Source organism: Pelodiscus sinensis, chromosome 3, assembly GCF_049634645.1.
Source record: "Pelodiscus sinensis isolate JC-2024 chromosome 3, ASM4963464v1, whole genome shotgun sequence".
NCBI lineage: Eukaryota > Metazoa > Chordata > Testudines > Trionychidae > Pelodiscus > Pelodiscus sinensis.
This window is the reverse complement of record NC_134713.1, coordinates 134,908,919-134,933,998: the sequence shown is the minus strand read 5'-3', so window position 1 is coordinate 134,933,998 and position 25,080 is coordinate 134,908,919. Positions and strand designations below refer to the sequence as shown.

Sequence of the window (25,080 nt, the reverse complement as noted above, 5' to 3'; positions counted from 1 at the left end):
AGGGTATGTCTAGACTACATGGCTCCGTCGACGAAGCCATGTACATGAGTTTACTAGATATAGGAAAATGAAGCAGTGATTTAAATAATTGCCACTTCATTTACATCAAAATGGCTGCTGCGCTGTGCTGATCAGCTGTTTGGCGGCACAGCATGGTAATATGGATGCTCCGCGGTCAACAACAGAAGCCTTTGTCAACTAGTCCATTATGCCTCGTGGAATGAGGATTACTGGAGCAGTCGACAAAGGCTTCCATTGTCGACCGCAGAGCGTCCAGACTACCGCACTGTGCTGCCAAACAGCTGATCAGTACAGCGTGGCAGCCATTTTGATGTAAATGAAGTGGCGATTATTTAAATCGCCGTTTCATTTTCCTATATCTAGTAAACTCATGTACATGGCTCCGTCGACGGAGCCATATAGTCTAGACATATCCGAAGAGACTCACAGTTAGAACTCATGAGCTCTAGCTCAGTTCACATCACACAGGACAACAGAACACAAAATAACAGAACTGCTCTCACCATGTAAGTTCCCTGTAAGTTGCATGATCATGAGGCCCTGCACCTGCCTAGTTAACGTTGTGCAGGCATTCAGAGCACCCTTTGCAAAAGCCATGCTCTTCCCCAACATGTAATGTTCATTGATGTGTCTCGTAGTTCTGTTCTTTACTATCCTTTCAACCAATTTGCTTGGTATGAAGTTACTGATCTATAATTACCAGCAACACCTCTAAATCCACTTTTTTTAAGAAATAGCCATTCTATTAGGTACCCTTCAGTCATCGAATTCAGATATTGGTTCAGTAGTTAACTCAGATAGGAAATTGTAGAACTGCTAACTGTAGTATGTTATTTCAGAGCTCTTAGGTGAATGCTATCTGATTTTGGTGACTTATTATTGTTTAATTTATCGGTTTGTTGCAAAAACTTGCTCTAAGGACACCTCAGGCTGTGTCAGTGCCTCAGGTCAGTCATCTAAAAGGAATGGCTCAGATACAATGCGCTCTTCCCCCTCTCCCCTCCCACCACACACATACACTGCAGAAAAGATCGATGCAAAGAATTCATTTATCTTATCCAAAAGTATTTTGTTTTTCTTCAGTGCTCCTTTAGCCTAAATAAATGGTTCCCAACCTATGGTCCGCAGACCCCTGGTGGTCTGTGATGGTACTGTAGGGGTCCACAGAAAGTTTAAAATAGAAATCAAAATCAATGTACAGAGCCTCTTGCAGTAAACGCATCCTCCAACCCATGTTGCTTCCCACAACTCGGGAAGTAGTATGGGCTGAGAGACGTACTGGCTGCCAGCACAGCGTCTCTCAGCTGATGTACTTAAACAAAAGCTGACAAGTTTCAGAGGGTAACCATGTTAGTCTGTTTCAGCAAAAACAACGAAGAGTCCTGTGGCACCTTAGCCCTGGTCTACGCTACGGAGCTATTTAAAAATAATTCCCCTTATTTCAAAATAGTAAGCGGAGCATCCACTCTACCAAGTCAGTTATTTCAAAATAAGAGGCTGATTATTTTGAAATAATAATTCCTGCTTTCCATGAGGAATAATGCTTATTTAGAAATAGTTATTCTGAAGTAGTGGTACTGTGGACACTCCACTGCTTCTGTTTCGAAATAACTCCTCTCCAAAGTCATTCAAATTAACTACTCCCCATTGCTTCCTGGGGCTCTAAATTGAATAGCACATTCACATTAACAGAGCCTGCCTCGGACTATTTTCAAGGCTTCCTGGGAAATTATTTCAAAATAATTTCCTAGTGTACATATGTCCTGAAAGATTAAAACATTTATTTGCGCATAAGCTTTCATGGGCTGGAACCCACATCATCAGATGCATGAAGTACTTCACAGGACTTTTTTTTTCTGATGTTTATTTCTGTAGGTTAACTCGTTACTGTTCAATCCTTTCTTGGCCTGTTTTGTTTTTATTTGACTTGTCAGAGCTTATGCTTTTTATTGTCCTCACTAGAATCTGACTTCCAATTTTTAAAAGATGCCTTTTTGCCTCTAACCTCCTCTTTCACTCTACTGTTTAGTCATCATGACTTTTTTTGGGTCCTCTTACCACTTTTTATTTTTTATTTGGCATCTACATTTAGTTTGAGCCTCTATTCCGGTGATTTTAAATAGTCTCAATGCAATCTGAAGGCATCTCAGCCTTGTGACAGTTCTTTTTAATTTATTTGTATGTAGTAACCCTTTTTTAAAATTAATGCTACTGTGATGGGTCTCCTTTTTACTCCTACAAGGATATTAAATAGTCTTACATTACAATGTTTATTTCAGAGCAGTTCATCTATTTTCTCGTCCTGGACCAGATTCTGTGCTCCATTTACAACTAAACCAAGAATTGCCTTTTTCCGTGTGGGTTCAACTATTTTCTCCTCCTGGACCAGATTCTGTGCTTTATTTCCAACTAAATCAAGAATTGGCTTTCCCCCGTGTAGACAAGCTGCTCCACTAAACAGTCATTTACGGGGTCTACAAATTTTACCTCTGCATCCCATCTTTGGGTGATACATGGCCAGTCAATATAAGGATGGTACAGTAGTAATGCAGGATTTTAACTACAGTATCTTCCTGTGTATTTCACCATCACCATCCTGGACATGCAGTCAGTAGTGTATTCCTATTGCTATATTCTTATTTGTCAAGCATGCAATTTCCAATCAGAGAGATTATATTGCACAATTCGATTCTCTTAAGATTTTTACTGTATTTGACTCTCTGCTTTCTTTCACCACTTACCCACCAGCACAACCTACTCTCTCATTCCTATATATTTTGTACCATATCCCACTGATTATCTTCATTCCATCAAGTTTCTGCAATGCCTATTTCAATATCTACCTTTAATGCCCAACACCCTTCTCAGTATTTAGACTTCTTGCATTTGTACATAAGCACTTGTGCATTTAGTCAATACTCCATTGCTTGCCTTCATGTGTTACATTTAAATGGGACTCATATTTGAGTGTTCCTGACTATAGCTTTAGTCTAGTACTATGTACTTTAGCTATAGATTTCTCCCTTTAATAAATTCATCTTTAAGAAACGTCTCCATCCGAATCATGATTTCCTTCTCTCTTGTCACCTTTCCCCCCAGCCCTTAGTTTAAAATAATCCTCTGCAACTTTTTTAACTGTACAAGCCAATAGTCTTGTCTCCATTTTGATTTAGGTGGAGCCACCCTTCCTGCACAGGCTCCCACTCCCCCAAATGGTTTCCCAACTCCTAATACACCTACTCCCCTTCCTTCACCATCATCTCATCTATGCATTGAAACCCTGCAGTTCTGCCTGTCTTTCAGGAGCTGCATGTGGAATTGGAAGCATTTCAGGGAACACTATCATGGAAGTCCTGGATTTTCTCTGGGACCATCTAGAAGAATGGTTTCAACTCTAGTTTCATGTTCTCCTTCCCAGAGACCTTCATCTTCTTTGACACCACAGAGGCAATCAAACTAAGAGTGAGACAATGCTACTGTGTCCCTGAAAGTCTCACCTATGAACCTCTCTCCACTAGCACCTCCAGATCAGGCATTCTATCTCCCTGATGACCGCTGTCTCTCTGATGGCCACAAGTTCCTTCCACCACATACACATATGCACGCACCACCTGCTCACAAGGCAGGTAATCATACATGCCACATTCAGTGCTATAACCTGAATAGCCCACTCTGCCACTGAACTTCTGTCTGTATTATTTTTACTCTTGCAGAGTTATTTGGGAGGAGTGGTGCAGTATTATTGGCCTCAGTTTGGAATATGCTTGTTAGGTTTATAGGTTTCCCCATTCTAACACCTCCTTCCTCGTGTTTCTTTTCTAGCAGGCTTTTCTACTGCCTTTCCACACGTTAGATTATAGACCCTCAGCATCTTCCTCATTGCATCTCTCTCTCCTTACCTTGGTAGCTCACTCAGTTTCCAGGGTACTCTCTCTCTGATTTGGAGGACATCCCTTTCACACTCCCTCTCTATACTGACTCTGTAAACCATTCCTTCCAATCTTCTACCCATCCAATGCCCACCCCACACACACCCCAAAACTATCTACCACTGCCTTCTGATGGGCTTATTGATTGGTCGGGGTTAAGCGGAATAAACTGTAATTCATGCCTCACCTCTGCCAAATTTAAGGCACAATATGCTAGAAAACAATCCTGAAAATATATTGGATCATTTCAGAAATATTAAAACTCAAAAACATCTACAGTGTCAAAGTTTACTGAGCACACTTATTTCCTTTTTCTATATGTTGCTCAAATAACATAAAAGTCCAAATTATGTATTTTGTTAAAAGTGAATACTTCAGCTTTATAGTTCAATATATATGATGCTATTGAGGAAAAGTAAGTTATATCAGCTAACTCCCAAATCTTACTTTTCAATCCAAAATCAATTACGCAAAAATCTGAATGTTAGGATACTTAATAATCACAATAGCTAACATTATGGACATAAGCAACAGGGGGAAATGGCAATTGTTATTTGCTGGAACCAATAGAAGGAAATAAGACAGTACTATGGATGAGTAATAATCTACAGAAAACTTCTACCACACTAGGTTTCATAAAGCACAGAGTGGAATGTTTGGAAAGATTAAAATTGAAACTATAAAAATCACAGATACCTGACAGAAGAAAGAGGAATGAACACAGTCTGGTATTCTGGAGAAATGATTCAAATAAATCTTCTTGCTTTGGAGAAAAGAAGAAACAAAGAAAACAAGCAATAGTATTTAGTTATTTCTCTTTTTTACTCTTTCAGTTAATATGACAGATCACTTGAGACATTATGTATGTTATCTTCCCTTTAAATGGAATCAGTTTGTTTCTATTCATATCAGAAATGTTCACTAATATCATACATCATTATAAGTTATTTACTTGTTGCTTTGGCTAATGATAAAGTGCCTCAAAGTAAAGTAATTACATTTTCTATTTAGGAACAGGGTTATATAATGCTAATAAATATTATAGACCATGAAGAAAGCTTTACTAACTTATAAAAAGATACCTACCAGAAACTCAGTGAAACGATATCAATTAACTCGTATTGTTCACAAGAATACAAAGCTCCCAATACACAAATCTGAAAGCACCCTGTCCTTCCCTATTGCACTATATTTTCTGCAACATCTATCTATGAGCAAAGATTTCATCTTTCAGCATTATTAGATTTCCAGAAAATTTCTGGCCAATCTTGCTGAAACAAAATAATTTGGTTTTTACAACTTAAACTGTATTTCAAAAGTCTCTGTGCAGCTGCAAATTTAAAATTTGCAAGATAAAACATAGCAGCCCAGCATATGAGGATTTCTACATGGTACAAATTGTACACGGCATCTTTGCACAAGGGATTTTTGCACTTCATTTAAAGGAAACAAAGTCTTCCTTTGGAAAAAAAATTAACAGCAACTTTAGAAGTGCCAAGATGAATAGAGGTTACATTTTTTCTTCTTAATGCATAATATATTTAAGATGCCATTAGCTGAAATTACCAGATTTGTTAACGTTATAAAAGTACTGTAGCAATTAATGGCAATTTTGTTCATTACCATAAATATATGACCACAACTAAATGCCATTTTATCTGAGTATTTCAACAATGCACTCAAACACTTTATTAATATAATGTACCCTCCATTATTATGTTGCCTTGTCTCTCTTCCTCTCTACAATATAGATCCTGAAACTATTAATATCCATAATAATCATAAACCAATTTTATTTCAACACTCCAAATATGAGTTTTTTATCCAAAAATTCAGAATAAGGTGTTAGTATTCTTCTAAAAGAACCATCATTAAAGTGAATACAATTGTAGGTAATTACTATGATAATATAAGGGGTATGACTGTATTTCAAGTCCCCCTTCATTATAAATCCATTTGGCATCCATTCTAATTGCCAGACTACCTTGCAAACAATTTATTTGATGTTTCTGTGGATGTCATATGTGCCTTGTACTTTTATGGAACTACTTTTGTAATCCAACATTAATTATATTTCCCATTAATGTACTGTAAAATGCTGGTATAGGAAATGCTTGGATTTTGTAAATGAGAAAATTGAGCTCATTTCAGTCTGCTTTGATCACATTTTACCTTTATTATATTTCAGTGCTATAATTCTCTTTCTTTTCAATGAGGTTATTGATACCCTGAACACACACAGGGAACCATCTTTCTCAGAGAAGAGTTACAGTTTTCTTCCACTTTTCCAGGAACTCCTCCTGATTTCTACAATTTCCAGCAGTATTTCTAATATATTTTACAGCTTTATGATTGTTACCAAGCTCATAAAAGATAACTAGGCAGGAACGGGTCTAACACAGCATTGTCTGTGGTCATGAGTGATCAAGAGGTAATAAATAACTGCAACAGATGATGAATTATTCAAAAAAAATCCGCTACTTCACTTGGACCCTACCTCCCTCTCTGGTAGTGAAATATTAGTTCTGGGTTGTCTAGTGTTTATTTTCTGGTAGCAGCATTTAGTGCGGGCACATGTGATTTATTTTAAAAGCCTTTGAAAACCCAGCTTGAGGTTTTTGATCTTTCATTGAATTGTGGAAAGTTTTCCATATTAAAGGGAACATGGCTGCTACAGGATAAGAAAATAAAAAAGGGACAACACCAGGGAAAAGAAGAACAAGTTTTGAGGGTGACTGATAAGAAAATAGCAGGATCCTAACTATGTCCCAAAGTTAAAATATCTTACCATTCATCTGTCACTAAAATACCTTAGGGTATGTCTACACTACCCCGCTAGTTCGAACTAGCGGGGGTAATGTAGTCATCCGCAATTGCAAATGAAACCCGGGATTTGAATTTCCCGGGCTTCATTTGCATGAAGCCAGCCGGCGCCATTTTTAAATGCCGGCTAGTTCGAACCAGCTGTACTCCTCGTGGAATGCTCTCAAAGATGACAAAGGCACTGCAGAGGAGATAAATGAATTCGTTGCTTCAGTCTTCACGGCTGAAGATATTGGGGAGATTTCCAAACATGAGCCATTCTTTTTAGGTGACAAATATGAAGAATTGTCCCAGATTGAGGTGTCAGAGGAGGTTTTGGAACAAATTGATAAACTTAACAGTAACAAGTCACCAGGACCAGATGGTTTTCACCCAAGAGTTCTAGAACTCAAATGGGACATTGAGGAACTATTAACTGTGGTTTGTAACTTATCCTTTAAATCAGTTTCCACACCTACTGACTGGAAGATAGCTAACATGACGCCAATATTTAAAAAGGGCTCTAGAGGTGATCCTGGCAATTACAGACCAGTAAATCTAACATCAGTTCCGGGCAAATTAATTGAAACTATAGTAAAGAATAAAATTGTCAGACACATTGATGAACATAATTTGTTGGGGGTAAAGTCATCATGGTTTCTGCAAAGGGAAATCATGTCTTACTAATCTGCTAGAGTTCTTCTAGGGGGTCAACAAACATGTGGACAAGGGAGAATTGAGAGAATAGAGTGTACTTAGATTTCCAGAAACCCTTTGACAAGGTCCCTCACCTAGTGGGGTCCCCCAACCGTCTGTCCTGGGACCCATCCTATTCAACTTATTTATAAATGATCTAGAGAAAGGAGTAAACAGTAAGGTGGCAAAATTTGCAGATGATGTCAAACTGGTCAAGATAGTTAAGACAAAAGCAGACTGTGAAGAGCTTGAAAAAGATCTCACCAAACTAAGTGATTGGTCAACAAAATGGCAAATGAAATTTAATGCAGATAAATGTAAAGAAATGCACATTTGAAAAAATAATCCCAACTATACATACAATATGATGGGGACCAATTTTGATACAACTACTCAAGAGAGAGATCTTGGAGTCATTGTGGATAGTTCTCTGAAAACATCCACTCAGTGTGCAGAAGCAGTCAAAAACGCAAATAGAATGTTAGGAATCATTAAAAAAAAAGGATAGAGAATAAGACAGAAAATATCTTATTGCCTCTGTATAAAAACATAGTATGCCCACATCTTGAATACTGCATACAGATTTAGTCACCTCATCTCAAAAAAGATATATTAGCATTAGAAAAGGTTCAGAAAAGGGCAACAGAAATAATTAGGGGTTTGGAATGGGTCCCGTAAGAAGAGAGATTAAAAAGACTTGGACTTTTCAGCTTAAAAAAGAGGAGACTAAGGAGGGATATCATAAAGGTCTATAAAATCATGACTGATGTGGAAAAAGTGAATAAGGAAAAATTATTTATTTATTCCCCCAATATAAGAACTAGGGGTCACCAAATGAAATCAATAGGCAGCAGATTTACAATAAACTAAAGGAAGTTTTTCTTCACTCAGAGCAGAGTCAACCTGTGGAACTCCGTGCCAGAGGATGTGCTGAAGACTAGGACTTTAACAGGGTTCAAAAAAAAACTAGATAGATTCATGGAGATTAGATCCATCAATGGCTGTTAGCCAGGATAGTCTATCTTTGTCTGGAAATGGGTGATAGGGGAGGGATCACGTGAGGATAACCTGTTGTGTTCCCTCTCTCTGGGGCATCTGATATTGGCCACGGTCAGCAGACAGAATACTGGGCTAGATGGACTGTTGGTCTGGCCCAATATGGCCATTCTTATGTTATGTTCTTATTAACCATAGACCTGTTACATAGACTGACAGCATTTGACTAGCTTACCCAGTGGAAGGTATAGTGTTTTTTAGCATTGTCAGGACTCAGCATGCCCATGGTTTAGTGTCAATTTTTTTTTTACATGGACAGGGAGTTTAGAAACCCAGCCATTTTCCATTTCACTATTTAAACAGAACAAATGCACCTTCTACCACCTTCAGGAACAGAAGTGTACAAACAATACAGAAAAAGAGTGCCAGCAAGGACACAAAGGAGAAAAAACAGAAGAAAAAAAAAAGAAAACTAGGTGAATGGCACCTCCATCTGCCATATGTCTTCTTCATTCTGAAGAGCTCTTCTCTTCCCTACGCATCCATCTAGGTGGCACTCTCACAAGAGCCAGGGCCCATCTAGTGTGTCTAGTTAACTCCTCAGGGCTGCTGACATTCATTCTTTCTCCAGAAATAATGCAAGGCAGTTTAAAAAGCTTGCAAAGTTCTTTAGTTAACACTCCTGGAACTCTGAGTGAAATTAAGTCTATATAGAATCAAAGTAGTGGTCTTATAATCTTGGCAATATGGGAGTGTTGTAAATTCTCCAGGCCATAGGCATGAGAGAAGGAAGAAATGCTTACATTTACAAATGTGCCTCCACTATGCCCAATTTGACCCTGTTAGAGGGGCCTGATTTTCAGATATCTGGTGCTCAGTGCTTGCTGAAAATCAGGCCTTTTATGATGTCTCACATTGGGCACCCAAAAACCAATAATCACTTTTGAACATGTTAAGCACAATTAAATGACCACCAAGAGACCAGGAAGGAATCAGAATCCCAACATGAAGAGAAGTAGATGGAATAGAGAAGAAAGAGACGGAGCAAGGGAGTGAAAAGAGAGGTGATACTCTAGCTAAAAGGGAAGCCAAAAACCAGAAGGGCTTTATTTACAGCTAAAAGTTGAATAAAGTGAAAGGAACCGTATGTAGGGAAGCTTTCAGTTTCCTGTTTTGTAGCCTGTCAGGGAAATAAATCTCCATCTTGGATTACCTCCTGTTGTTATTGGGATCCATACTGGCATCCCCTTCTTTATCCCAGTTTGGTGTGAACAGGTTAGCCATGTCAGCAGCTAAACTGCCCAGCAACAGGAAAGCTATATCTCCTGTTGCTCAGTACTGTCCATCCTGGAGGCAACAATAGGAATTGTGTGCACCCAAAGACACCAGTGAACACTATTAATTTATAGCGATAACCATTGCCCATCCAGGAGTAGCTGGTCCTTTGATGAGGTAATCTCCAGCCTCTTGTATCATCCATTCAGCATCTGTATTGCATTAGAGAGGGGTTTCTTACTCACCTGCACTGAACAGTGGCCCACTGGCTATCGACCATCACTCATACCTATTGTCAGGATGATGCAGAGAAGAGGAGGCCAGTTCTACCTGAAAGGATCCACCCCTTCCTCTGCCATATCCAGTCCATCAGAGCATGTCTACAACTGGCTATGCCTGAGAGGTGTTTGGTACCTGCCAACAAGAATGGTACAATTGTGATCTTAACATCTTTATCTTACCTTACCATCTTGGACTCCGGGCTTCAAACCCTAATGAGCAGCCAAACTGTTACCTATTCACCTGTTATTTGTACTCTTTTTTACTTATTTACCTGTTTTCATTCTTGTTAATAAACTTTATTCTGTTTGCCCCATTCGTCTGCCTTTTTGTTAAGGGTACAAACTCCCAATGATAAACGTGGGATGGGGGGAAAGAAAAGGAGCACTTTTAAGGATAGAGCAGTAGTCAGATGCTTAACACATTTGCCAGGGGCTTCCCGAACTAAAATCATGATCTACTACAGCTTGAACTAAAAAGCTAAGGCTCTCAAGGTAGCAGCCATATCAATTTATATTCACTGCAGATTGGAAAAGATGAGGATCTGTAACACAGACTTATCAGTGGTTTGCAAAAGCAGACTAAGTCCTAGAGGAGGGTGACTAGTTACAGAAATAGTCCTCAAATAATGGAAGACTATTGTGAAATGTGTGAAGTATAATTATTTCACCAATATATTTACAACTTATCTGCCTGGCTCTGTTGGCTTAGCAAGTATGACAAGTGGTCTGGATCAGCACCATCGTTTTCCTGTTTTCCATTACAACCTAGTGGCTCATCTTCCCCAGGGTACCTCCAGGGCCATCAGGATGAAGGTAGCCTTACCCCTCCTGTAGAATTCACTAAATCAGCAAATACAGCCTTGAAAATTAAAAATATACATTACAACTGACAAGCTAGCACCAGAGGGAAGAAAGTCAGAAGAGAGAGGAGGGACAAAACCAAGACAGAATGGCACTACTACAAGGCAAACTCAGGGAAAGATTATGCCCTAGGGGAGATAGTTTATCCCTGGTCTCCTAATCGACGTTGCTGCTGCATGAGCCTTTAGGGGTTTGAAGATCTCCTCATTGCATGCATGGCCCTGCCTCTTCTATAGAGTACAGGAACGGAAGCTGTTCCTACATAATGAAGACAAGAGGGAAAGCTTCCTGTGCCCTCCCCGCTCTTGCACACCCAAGCACAGGCCAATCACAATCTTGCCCGCACTAGGGAGATATCGTTTTAATCAATTCACATCCAAATGTATATAAATTAGGATTAGAATTCCATCTGCAAATATGTAAATCATGCCCTGCCCACATTACATAACTACACCAGAGTAACCACATTACTGTGAAAAACAATGAGCAGTGCTGTGGCACCTTATGTAATAGGTCATGAGATTTCGTGGGTAAAACCCACTTCATCAGATGAGTTGGAATGGAAATGACAGAATCCAAGGTCTATAGAACAGCAAAAGAAATTATCTGTCAATTGTTGGGCCAGTGTTAATGTAGCTAATTAGGTCAGGCTGGATGTGTCTCATTCATAGATGTGATTTGGTAATGTGAATATCAAAAGGTGGGGAAGTTGCCTTTTAGTGCATTAACTAGTTAATATCTTTATTCAAGCCTAAGTTGACAGTGCTGAACTTGTAAATGAATTTCAGTTCACCTGTCTTCCTCTGTAATCGGGTGATAAAATTATTTTTCAGAAGAGTGGCTATTTTAAAATCCAATATTGAGCGTCCAGGAGGTTAAAATGTTCCCCTAGAGCTTTGTGTATGTTGCCATTCCTGATGTCTGATTTGCGCCCATTTAGCCTTTGGCATAGAGACTGTCTGATTTGGCCAACAGTGCCGCCGCTGCACAAACCAGGGCTTATGCTAGTGCAGCTCACCTCAGCACACAAGTTACCCCAGAGTGAATGTCTTTAATGTTGAAGTGCCTCTGTCAATAAATACCTCAATGGAATTGCAGCCTTGGAGAGAGAGGATTCATTACGCTTTAGATAACCAGCTTGTGCAAGTTTATACATAAAATTAAGGCAAATCAGTGATATGAGGAATTTATACTCCATGTTCTGAGATGAGAGAGATTAGGTAATATTTCTGATTTAGGTCTTCACGCAATCGAAGTGCTGAACAATGCTGCCTGCTGCGCTAAATTGATTAATGCTGTACATTCTAATGCAACTGGATACATTCCATTGCCCTGCCTACATATCTATGCATTTATGTGGCAGCTCACCTCTGTTTAATACTGATACAGTCTTTCAAGGTTAAAAATTTAAAAATAAGTACCTGATCAATGGCATATGATATAAAATGAACAATGATCTCTCTTGCTGTACCTTCATGCGACATTTCTCAGTTAAGGTGCACATAGTCATATTAAATAGAACTTTAAAAGGCACCACCCCTCAAAGTGTGCACAAGTCCTAACATTTAAAATCAGAAGTCTGACTCTTAGATTTATTCATATTCAGAAACAGCAGGTTTTAAGTATTTAATTACTTAATTATTTAATTATTAAATAATAATTTATATAGAGTCTCTCTCTCTCTCTTTTTTTTTTCTTTGAGGCAGGTCTACCATTCTCGGAACAGATCATTTTTCCAAGCCAGAACATTCATTGTGTTTTAAATTCAATAATGGCAAGTTGACATTCTGGGTCAAGCCTGGATCAATGTTTAGCAGGGGGTTTTGTGGCTCCACATCTCGGAAGTCATTCTAGCTGGTAGACATTCAGGATATGTCCTTTCTATGTAAATAAACAGCTGGTGAGACAGTTGACCAAGAAATGTGTTAGTGACCATGTTTAAAAAAACATTTGACGTTAAGTGCATCAGTTCTATGTTTCTCAGCATGGGAAAGATGCCACTTATGTAGCGTGCAGTTCCCATTATGCTTTACAAAGGTGATAAGCATTACTATTCCCATTTCATAGGAAGGAAATTCAGGCACAAAGATGTTCAGTGAACCACATGTGATCACCAAGTAAGTCAGAGCTAAGAACAGAACTCTCCTGATTTTCAGTATCCTATTCATCAGGCTATGTTACCGCCCCCTTGGAAATTTCCATGTACACCAATGCCACTGTTTATTATTATTCTTCAACATTTATATTTTATATGCAATTTAGGAAAGGTTAAATAACATGAAATTAAATTGAAGCAGATTTGCTGAGGAGAAAAGAACAATATGCTTAATTAGCAATGGTACAGTAGTCTGCAGTGTTCTTTCCCAGATAGAAGCTGAGAAAGGGAGTCTAGCTAGCCTCATATTTATGTATCTCCTGCAGAAACTCAGCTTCCTTGCACAAACCAATTATCCTGCCAACAAACAACAGAAATTGTACAAGGTCTCCAAAGAGGAAAGCAATTTATGCTGATAGTTCCATAGATGCTCTTCTTGTTTATCAGGCATAGAATATGCACTTATACAAATACCACCTAAATGGAAACCACAGGAATAAAAAATGATTACTTAGAGTAAAGTGAATTATTATGCACACGTGTCCCCTCCTCCTTCCCCTCCCCCGAGCTTGTACTGAAACGCACAAAGAGGAACTGTGCTCTTTATCTCCTACATGTCCATGCTCAGGCTATTTTATTTATGTTTGTGCACCCATGTATCACTGAGTAGTGCCCACAGGCATGAGAAGGCAGGAGAGGATTCTGTAAGTGTCTTCTAGCTGTGTTCCGCTGTCAGAGCAAAGTTGTTTTGGTGAGTGCTGGCATCACAATTGTGAGAAGACCCCACAGCCTTTGGTTGTGGGAACAAAGGAGTGCAGAAAGGCTTGTTGGCCCAACAAAGGCAGTATCAGATCAACTGCAAAAACAGCAATGATCAGAGTACCAGGAAATTCCCCAAACCTCCCCTGGGAGGGGTATACACCCCTCTTCAATTTTCCTAATACTTCTCTCCAGTGTTAACTCGATAAATTGCTGTGTTGCCCAAGTGATCAATTTTGCTGGTGTTGGGTTACAAATCACTTGAATGCCAGGATGATGAAATGTTATCCATTTTGTAGGAGTAAAGGGCAACAGAATTGTACTTAGCCCATCCTAATTGAGGGAATCTTCTTCAAGTGAGGCTGTGTCTACACTGGGAAGGTTTGGCACTGAAAGTGCTATCAACATGCAAAAGTCACCAAAAGTGAAAACCGGTCAAACTGATTTTTCTGCCTCCCATTGGTTTTATTTCATGGCCACATTGCTAGCACCCTGTTGACAGATAGAGCAAAGCAATGTAGGTAAGCATCCCACAGTGCAGCGTTGTGGGAAAGCAAAACTGATCCCTTCTTAGGATTCCCTCATAACTCTGTGAGCTCTTTATGGCGAGAAATGACAAAGCAGCACAGCAGTCTCTCCAGCCCTCCGTCTGCTACAGCAATCTGCCTGCAGCTGTGTTCCTAGTGCAGGGAAGAATAGGAGTAGTTCAATTATTTGTTTTTTGTTTGTTCCTCAAACGGAGTAGCTTACTCAGCTGTCAGATACTTCCCAGAATGAATGAATGTCCATACTGGGTCAGACCAAGGGTTCATCTACCCTGTATCTTGTCTTCCAACAGTGGCCAATGCCAGGCGTTTCCCAGGGAAAGGGAATGAACAGAGCAGGTAATGTTCAAGTGATCCTTCCCTCGTCATCCAGTCCCAACTATTGACAGAGGTTAGGAATGCTCAGAGCACGGTGTTGCATCCCTGCCCATCCAGGCTAACAGTCATTGATGGATCTGTCCTCCATGAACTTATCTAGTTCTTTTTAAAAAATCTGTTATAGTTTTGCAGCATCCTCTGGCAAAGAGTTCCACAAGTTGATGTCATGTTGTGTGAAGAAATGCTTCCTTTTGATTTTGAAACCTGCTGCTTATCACTTTCATTAGGCCATCCCTAGTTCTTGTGCTATGTGAAGGATTAAATAACATTTCCTTATAAATTTTCCTCATCCCAGTCAAGATTTTATAGATGACTATTATATCTCCACTTAGTTATCTCTTTTTCCAAACTGAAAAATCCATGTCGTTTTAATGCCTCCTCCTGTTTCACAGCCCTAATCATTTTAATAGCTCTTTTCTTTTCCAATTACAATATATTTTGGTGGGGGTACGGTGACCTGACTGCAAACAGTATTCAAGATGTGAGCATACCGTGGATTTATATAGCATATTTTATATCTTATCTATTCCTCTCCTAACAGTTTTTAACATCCCGTTAGCTTTTTTAACTGCTGCTGCACATTGAGGGGATATTTTCAGAGGACTATCCACAATAACTCCGGTCTGTAACAAAATACATACCTTTTCTACTGATTGTGAGGTACAAAAATCCTTGGTGAGAAATCCATATCCACTCCATGGGCACAATTATCTTCTTTCCCAGTCTTATATGAGGAACACAATTCACTTTAGTGGAGTTACTTCTTATTTACATTGGTACCTATGAAAAAAAGAGGATCGCATCCCACAACTTCATCTATTTTTCCAACTTTCTCTCTCTGATTATTTTATTCCTGTCACAACATTAAGTTTCAAATGTGGCACTACTAGAATTCAAACAATCCTGCATCCCCTAGATTTTGGGGGAAATTCACATCCAGATCCAGATTTTCACTAGTTATAATCAGCCCCTAATCCAGCCCATAGATGTTCAGTTCCTTACTCTTCCTCTGCTTCTGTACACTAGGAGCTGAGTTTGGGTACATCTACACTACAGAGGAAGATCGAAGCTGCCGCTGTCGATCTTGCAGGGTTCGAATTATTCAAAGTAAAGGGGGCACTCTGGTTGATACTGGTAACCCTGCTTTCATGAGGAGTAAGGCAAGTTGTAGGAAGAGTGTTCTTTTTTCAACTTCCTGCAGTGTAGACAGCGCCAAAAGCAGAGGAAAGCTACTTCAACTTCAGCTACGCAATTAACGTAGCTGAAGTTACGCATCTTAATTCAATTTTGTCCTGTAGTGTAGATGAATAATGTCAGTTATTCCAAAGTAACTTTGCTAGCGTCCACACAGCTAGCCCATTATTTTGAAATAATTTCAAAACAATAGGTGGCTTTATTTCAGCATTTGCAAACCTCATTCCACGAGGAATAATGCCTCTTTCGAAATAGCTATTTTGGAATAGCAGTACTGTGGATGTTCCAAATAGCTCCTTCCCCAGGCCATTCAAAGTAATTATTCCCCAATGCTTCTAAATTGAGGTAGCACATTCATATTAGGGGAGCCTGCCTCAGACTAATTTCCAGGCTTCCCTGTAGTATAAACACACTATTTTGAAATAAGCTATTTCAGAGTATTTCTTTCAGAATAGCTTATTCTGAAGTAATCATGCAGTGTAGATGTAGCCTTAGAGTTTTATATCTCCTAGGCCTATTCAGTTAAAAGCATTGCAGCCATATCAGGAGGCCTAAAATATGGATGTTGTAAAGTCAGCAATAGGGAGGCCGTGTAGAAGACACAGATTTCTTTAGAGATATAGATGAATACAGTAAAAAAAATGGAATTGTACTTTAGGCAAACTTTGTGGAAATATATTTCAGTGTTCATTGTATGAATTCTTCACAAAATCTCCCCTCTTTGTATTCTAAAAGGGTTATTTTAATGACCGTATTCTCTGATTATTCTTGAATGGGAACAGGATGGCTGTTTTTATGGGGGGGGGGGGAGGTTTTCTTTCTCTGCAGCAAGAAAAAAAGTGTAGCTTATCCAAAACATAATTTAAGGCCCCAGAACAATGCAATGATGTGACCATTCAGCAAATGCATACAACATTTCAAAAAAATCTCTAGTCCATTATTTGTAGCTTTATCACATCCTATGTGAGAGAGAGCACTCAGAGAAAATGGAAAATTCTTTTAAGAGACTTTTGTTGATTATCCCATTTAAAGCAAAAACAGTGTCATTAAACAATTCAACATAAAAATATCCAGCTGCAATCAAACATCTTTTCAATAATCTGAATGCAAGCTATTCAGAAAACTGAAAGCAGCTGACACTTCCCCAGTGCTGGCCCTTGACTCATTTAACTACGCAAGTCATGACCAAATAAATCCACATATTGGCAATGCTCATTTTAGAATGATCTGAACATACTGAATTACTCTGCCATGGAGTTTTCAAAATTCTAGTTGGACTGAATGTTTATTTTTGGTGTCCCATCTATTTTGTAGATCACTAGATCGAACTTTTCCAGCAACACCTTCAAATTTTCACAGGAATACATCCATAACTTCTGTGATGAACCATTCATTAAGGTGCAACATTGTGCAGCATTGCAAGATAAATGGCAAGAGAGCTTTTAAGTAATTAAATATAAGAATCACTTTTCTTGTTGTATGCAGAGTATTTGTAGCCATGTCAGTTGCAGGATTTTAGACGAACAAGGTGAGGGAGGTAATGGATTTTATTGCTGACAAGCTTGTGAGCTGCACAGACTGAAGAATAGCTTTATGACTCAAAAACGTGTGTGTCTCACCAAAAAAGTTGGTACAGTAAAATATATTATCTTACGCACCTTGTTTCTTTTTTCCTGTCCATCATCTTTCATCTCCATCCATCCACTTATCTTCTTCATCTTCCAGGTCTTCACAACACGCTCCATAAGGACTCAGCACAGACGCGTGTTCGCTCCAATTATGAGACTTTCCAAATATTAGTGAGGAGATGTGGTGGTGTTACAATCACTGCTGGGGCAAATGTTGCATATTTTATGGCAACTGTTGTCTCCGAGTCAGCTTCCGTGGGGGTTTTTCCTCAATGTCTTCAGTTGCTGTTTGAGCCCTTCCACCGTCTCAAACAGAACAGAAACACCATCTGTTACATTCTTGGTATATTTTCTGCACTGGAATTACTGGAGACTTGGATAGCTATTCTGTATTCCATTTAGCACTTGTTTCTATGAATGATGTAAAGGAACTGCTTGAAATGCCCACTCGGGTTACGTCTACACGGCAACACTATTTCAGAATAACTAGCACTATTCTGAAATAACTTAGTCTACATCTACAAAGCAGGCGTTATTTCAAAATAGTGTTGAAATACTGTCAAGCTGGAGGATGTCTTATTTCAACTCCTGTAACCCTCATTGTACGAGGAACAAGGGAAGTTGGAGGCAGAGTGCTCTGTTTCGAAATAAGTGCTGTGTAGATGCTCCCTATTTCAAAATAAGCTATTTCGAAATAAGATACACAATTGATGTAGCTCAATTTGCATAGCTTATTTCAAGTTAAGCCCTGCAGTGTAGACACACTCGTGACCCATCAAGAATTTTGAGAGTGGGCATTGTTTTGTTTTTTGTGTATTACTAGTGCTCCTTTTAGGGTATGTCTACACAGAAGCTGGGAGCAGTGCTTGAAGCAGTGTGCTAAAAATAGCACTGTAATCATAGCGCCTTAAGCAGCAGCTTGGTCTAGTCATCCAACTACAAACACTCCTAATCCTCAGGGTATGTACTCAGGTGACTAGCCTTAGCCACAGTCCATGCTACTCCCAGTTAGCTCTGCTTGAACTAGTGAACTATAACCAGCAGTGTATCATGTATCTGTCTGTTCACTCTGGAAAGCATACTCCTACTTGTCCAGACACACCCTCCAATTCAGTGGACTTTAAACTTTCATTTAGAACCAAACAAATAACAAAAACAAAACCCACCTTGTCCTCCACTTAATCAGGCACTGGTTGTGCTCAGTGTCCCCCTAATGAAGGAGTCAACTTCTGTGCGCCAAAAAAAGCATTTAGCTGAATGAAGAAAAGTTGCTCTTGAAGCTTGTTGCTCCTACCCATTAAACGATGTTGCTTGAGCAGGGCTGAAGGGAGTGAGATACCACAAATGAAAGGGAACACACAGCAGAACAGACTTTGACAAGGACAGAAGAAAACAAAGCTCAGACGTGCTGTTTTGCTGTCTGTCTCTTGATCCCACTCGCCCTCCAGCCAATACGCTCTCACCTCAAAAAGGAGAAAAAGAGGACAAAATTCTTAAGGGCAATTAATTGTCAAAAAATTGTCTGGTATTTCTTAATCTGGTCCACTGGTCCAGTCCATAAAAGTTTTGTCTGGATTGCTCAAAGGAAAGGCTTTCTTGAACAAGCATTGAGTACAGTTCTTAATCCTGTTGTACAGATTGGGGCAAAGGCAGTCAGACCTAATGGTTAGCATCAGGTGCCTGAAACCAAAGCAGAGGTCCAAGTCAGGAGCCAAGCCAAAGGCCAGAACCAGGGGTAGAATATAGCTGGAGCAAAGCAGAAAAGCAGAAACTGGGTGCACACCGCAATCTGGGATAAGGATGATAGAATCAAGAACAGGCAGGGCTCAGGAGACAGGCAAGTAGGTGGGATCTGTAGTTTCCTGGGCATCTTGTTGTTTCTTTTCTTGTTTTAAGTAGAATTTCCCAGACAATGAATGGGAATAGGCATCTCACCCAATCAATAGCTTTGTGGGTGGTGTAACAATCTTGGGGTTCATTAAAGAACAAACCAGTGAATGGGAAAGGAATAAAACTTTATAAAAAACAAACTGGAGAGCTTCTGCAGTGAGCTGCTGCACACAGCCATGTGGAATTCTTCATCCCTGCCTTTCAGGGATCTCTCTAAATCCCCACACTTACAGAGCCCCTTATGAAGGAGCATCTCTAAATCGTAATCCTTTATTAGCATATTGCTATGGGTGGATCAATTTGCAAGCTAGAGCTTTGCTGGACCCCTTCTCTGGTTGTTCAGGAAAGTTGCTGGGTAGTGGCTGTAATCTGAGCACAGACTACAGTGCTTGGTCCTGCCATGAGGACAGGGGACTGGACTCAATGACCTCTTGAGGTCCCTTCCAGATCTATGATTCTATGAATAATGCCTGAAAACCTGTGATCCCTCACAGTTGGGATCTGAAGTTTACAACCTGCTGCAGATCACCTAACATATCTTTCCCTAATAAAACTTCTTCCTTCTACTGTTTTGCAGTAGAAGGCTCTTACTGTTTGCATTCTTGTTAGTTCACTGACTCCTTAGCACCAAGTGTAAGTTCTATATTGTCTGCTGACACTGTTCATGGAGGTAGTGAAACACCAAAGTCATGCAACTCCCCAGGATAGCAGGAGAGATGTGGTGTTGTCATCACTGGCTGATAACATCTAAATCCAGATTAAATGTGGTCTAGAAATTTCATTACTACCACTTTCTTGGGAGTTTTACACATGATAAAGACAAGGCAAATGTTGGCATCATGCAGAGATTTCTTATGCCATAGCTTGGCTCATTCTCGCTTCAGGGAGGTTGGTAATAATACCTCCTTGAAGGAGGCATTAATAATTTGTTTTGTAGCATGTGTATGTGCTTCTCGTTAAATGTTGCCAAAATCGAGGGGCAAGGGTCTGTTTCACAAGTGATATCTTGAACATGTTTTCAGGATCTTTCTATGTGGAACTTGGACCGAAACTGAAATCAGTTGATGTGATCAGAATGCTATAATCCAAATTAATTTCTTTGGGGATGGCAAGACCATTGAATTCAGTCATTTTGTTTGGCAAAAAGTAGAGCAAGAGCTTCTCACTGGGAATGGAAAAGGAGGATGACATAAGGAAGCAGACGCAGGGAGCAGAAGAGGCTCTGGAAGTGACAGGGGACAGTAAGCAATGGATGCAACCTTCCTGCAGGCCTGCCTCAGCTGCTGGCACCAGGCTCCCTGATTTATGTGATCCATTTGTTTCTTTTTAAGAAACACACACCCATTTATTAGCAAACACAAATAAAGCTAAGCCCACCACGAAAACCTTCTGTTACCCTTTGGCAGTGTTTGAGCCAACAAGTCCTATTTTTCAGTGTTTGATCAGAGTCAGCATTTCCCCTCTCCTTCTTGCATAAAGTACATTTTGATTTGCCAACCAATGTCCTAACTCCATCAGCTGCCAAAAGTACCCTCCTCTCCCACAGAAGTCAATGGGAACAGAGGAAATTCACTGCTGCACTGGAACTAACTGCTGTATGAGCTGTATGTAACAGTACGATTTAATTGAAGGGCTATCATTTAGAGTTGTTTGTGTGTGGGGGGGACATGTTCTGCTTTGTCTGTGATGTGATTGGTCAGAGGTGCTCTCTGTGGAACATGGCAGTACCTGGGGTAGACACACTGAGCTTGGCAGCTAAGTCCTGCTCTCTTATTGTGCCAATTTTTTCCTTACAATAAATATGTCGTTTTAAAAATAACGTAATGAGGATAGATTTTCACACACCATAATACTGAAAAGGGGCATCTTTTTTGTACAAACGTATAGTTGCCATAACAACTTCATGCAGCATCTTATTTAATAATTACTTCTTGGCATCCCTTTTAACATTTGAGTTGCTATGACAACAAAATGCATTTTGTCTCATCACTAACTACAATTCCCACTTGCTTTGTGTATGTTTTTGTGGCTTTGAAGAAATCAAGCTCCTTTTCCTGACTGTTAAAAAGATCAGATATAGCTAGAGAACCCTGTTAAAATGTCTAACCAAGTATCTTCTAAATAGTGCATACTACTTTCTGTCACTTTCCTGATGTATGTACAACTACCTCTGACAAAAAGCTCAACTGGCAAATGAATGCACAGACATCAGCCACATAAATGCTCAGGATTCAGGCTAAGGAGAAGCAATATAGTCTGCTGATTTCAAGAAAGGAAATGTTGTTTAAAGTAAAATGAGGTATAAGCTGTATAACTGTGGTAGGTGAATACTGAGGGTTTCAGTCTCCATGAATTTTGAACAGTCATTTACACCACTGTAATGGGTGTTGTGACAAGGTCAGGCCAGAGGGCTTCTTCCGAATGGGGAAAAGACAGCCCCCAAAAAGGGGAAAAGGCCTGCTAATTAGAGGTGGAGGGCTATAGGGCAATTAAAAACAGCTGGTAGGGAGCTGGCCAAGGAAGACTGCTGAAGGCCTTTCAAAGCCTCCCCAGTTAGAAGGTAAGGGAAAGAGTGAGAGGACAAAAGGAGAGGTAGAAGAGAGAAGGAGACAGAGACTATGTCTATGCTACGCTGTTCTTCCGGAAAAAGATACGCAAATTACAAACTACAAATTGAGTAGCTTTTTCCAATTCTTTTTTCGGAAGAGGCTCCTCCAACATTTGGCCCATCTACACTGGGCGAAATGTCAGGAAAAAAAGCCTTTTTTGGAACATCCCTTCTTAGTCATAAAACACGGTTTACAGGGATGCCGAAAAAGCCTGTCTGCTCTTCTGAAAATTTGTTTGGAAGAGCAGACGTGTTCCTTGGATGCAGCAGAGTTTTTCCAGGATACTTCTGCTATCACAGAAAAACTCTGTAGTGTAGACATAGTCTCAAACCCTTGTTCTCTTTCTCTCAGCTAAGTACTAGCAGTTATTGAGCTAGAAACAGCAGGGGAAGGAGTCCCAGAAGGAGTGGCTGGGCTCCCTATCCCAGAAACCAGATGCAAGCCCCAACCCCTGACAAAGAAGAAAGGCTGCTGGCCCAAATGCTGGCCAGGGAAAGAGGGACCCTTGCCACAGTGTAAATGTTACCAAGTCAGAGTGGAACACTTCCTTGCACTGGTGCAAACAACTACAAAAATTCAGGATGGTGAAGAATCCAGCCTGAAGACTCATTGATTCTACTAATTAATACTGAGCATCAGTAGAACAACGAATTTCTTGGTAGTATGAAACATACTATCTACTGATTGCAACTGAGTTTTGTTTTGTTGGGGGGGGGGGGGAGTGTTTGTTTTGGGGAGTTTTGTGTGTGTTTCTTTTTGTTTTTTGTTGGGGGGGGGGAGGTATTGTGAAGTAGTTGCCAACATAAGGTAAGCATGAGGTGCCAAAAAGCTGTCCAGTCAGGGAGACTGCTGCAGCTGAATTTCAGAAGACATTTTATTAATTCCAGACTGATATTTTGTAGTTTCTAGTCCCACACATACCTCACTCATCACTCAATTTCTCATGTCAGACTTGATGATGTTCACTGTTGGAAACAGCAGTTGATGAGAGCATGTTAAGCCAAAGAGATTGTCAACAAATCCATGGGCTGTTTTTATATGGACACAAAAAAGACTCCGGCGGTGTGTCCAAAACTTGTAGCACTTTTGTTTTTTAGTGTATGGATTGATTATTTTCATTACTTTTGCATTCTAAATATTTTCCAGCTGGGAACTGAGGTCACCGAACTTGAATACACTGTAACATAACCATCTCCATCTCAAAGGAGCCAGTATCTAGATACCTGAGATGTGCAATATAAAGATCTTCACACAGGGTGTGTCTACACAGAATCCTAAACTCGAAGTAAGATACGCACTTCGTGTAGCACAAATTACGTATCTTATTTTGAATCTATTTCAAAATAGCTTATTTTGAAATGCGGTATGTCTACACAGCACCAAATTTCAAAATAGTGTACTATTTTGAGACATCCCTAACCCTCATGGAACGAGGGTTAGCGGGATGCTGAAATAGCACACCTATTATTTCGAAAAATATTTTGAAATAACGGGTGGCTTGTGTAGACTTGAGATAGCTATTTCAGGATACTGCCGGTATCCTGAACTAGTCATACAGTGTAGACGTACTCACAGTTACTGACTTTGTGCATCTATTTGAATTGTAAACATTTTAGTATCTGTGAAAACTTAAGAAATTCTCCTGAAAAGATTTAACAACTTCCCCATTATATCTGAATATAATTAGTGCACTTGCAGTTTTCCAGATGTTTCTGCTATGAAGGGAAGTGTTTTGGCTTTCTTGTGTTTAATGCTGTCTTGAATTTTTTCCAGCTTCTTTGCATAGACTTTGAAGCTTGTAGCTGCTTGTGACGTATGATCTACAGTGTGCGGATGGTAAAGTGTGTAGCTGCAGGTGAAAAGTAGAGGATACATATTGTTAGGCAATTTAAAGTTTTGTGTCCTTGCTTTTGTGCATCAGGAAAGTTGTGTGTGTAACAATCCTAACTATTTCAACTGTATTTTAATGTAAAACATTAGTACACCCTTAGCAGAATGTTCTCACCCTCTTATCTCAATATTATAGTGGAAATAGAAGTGGTGCAGAAAAAGATAATGAATTTATTAGGCATGTGCAAGAGACAACTGTGCGAAGAGATACTGACAGACAGTTTCATTTGGAGCAGAACAGAAGAGGGTACACTGTATTAAAAAAATCAATCCCTCAGGCCTTTCTTCACAATACAAGAACAAAGAAATGGACAATGGAATGTATGCATGGAACTCTGTCAAAAAATATATCGAAATCCAAGAGCTAAGCGGAAATGCAAACATAACTATACTGCTAATGAAACATCCAGTTTCCCTAATGGAGGGTGAAATAAATATAGGATATGACTCTCATGCATCAACATGTAAAATCTTATGTTTTAATGTATAAGCCAACCTCTAACTGCCCAAGGTAAAAGTTTTCCCATTTGGGCAGCTTATTCCATAATTGTCCACTAAAAAGTGTTTTGTACTTTCCTACTGATCACTGTCAGAAACAGGATATTTGTCTATATGGACCACTGAGTCTAGATGTTGTATGGAAATTCCTATGTTCTTACATCTACTTAATTTCCCTCCCCTTCCTCTAATTTTTCATGTAGAGTAAAGCTGTCTTGTGGAAGCATACTAGTTGCCTATAATCAGGGGAGCCAACCAGCTGGCTATGTGTGGCATCAGGAGATGGCTCCTACGATCATCCAAATCTCAATTTTCTGACGTTTTCAAAAAGTCCTTTGGCTAACCTGAGTTCCAGTGTAGGGAAAGGATTTAGTAAAACAGATATCTGAAAAAAATTCAAAGCATTGCTGAACAGTATTAATATCTAACGATAAACAGTTACACAAAGACCAACATGATTGACACCACTAAGGACAGCTTTTGTACCATTGTTACAAAAATCAAGGGACAGAAATAGAAAAAAAACAATGGTGGATGTGTGGAAACCTGACTTGAATGCACTGTACCTGCTGTAGATCACAAACAACATGCAATTAAAAACAATGTAAGGAAAAACTAAATTAGCATGTAATTATTTGGAAGAGAAAAACTGAGATAAAGGGAGATGACTGTGAATTAACAAAAAATATTTTCTCTGGAAAAGAGACATCTCTGTCAATTACATAGGTTTTAC

The 25,080-nt window shown here is 39.5% G+C and overlaps 1 long non-coding RNA gene across 1 annotated transcript in view; it reads right to left on the bottom strand.

Annotated features, from left to right (window-relative positions):
- LOC142827652 (uncharacterized) overlaps positions 1 to 25,080 on the bottom strand; it is a 95,446-nt gene that overhangs the window by 25,960 nt on the left and 44,406 nt on the right. Inside the window, exons 2-3 of the long non-coding RNA XR_012902360.1 lie at positions 9,965 to 10,133; positions 4,647 to 4,713 (exon numbers count right to left, since the gene is read on the bottom strand). This is a non-coding gene — a long non-coding RNA (uncharacterized LOC142827652). The remainder of the gene's footprint in view (positions 1 to 4,646; positions 4,714 to 9,964; positions 10,134 to 25,080) is intronic.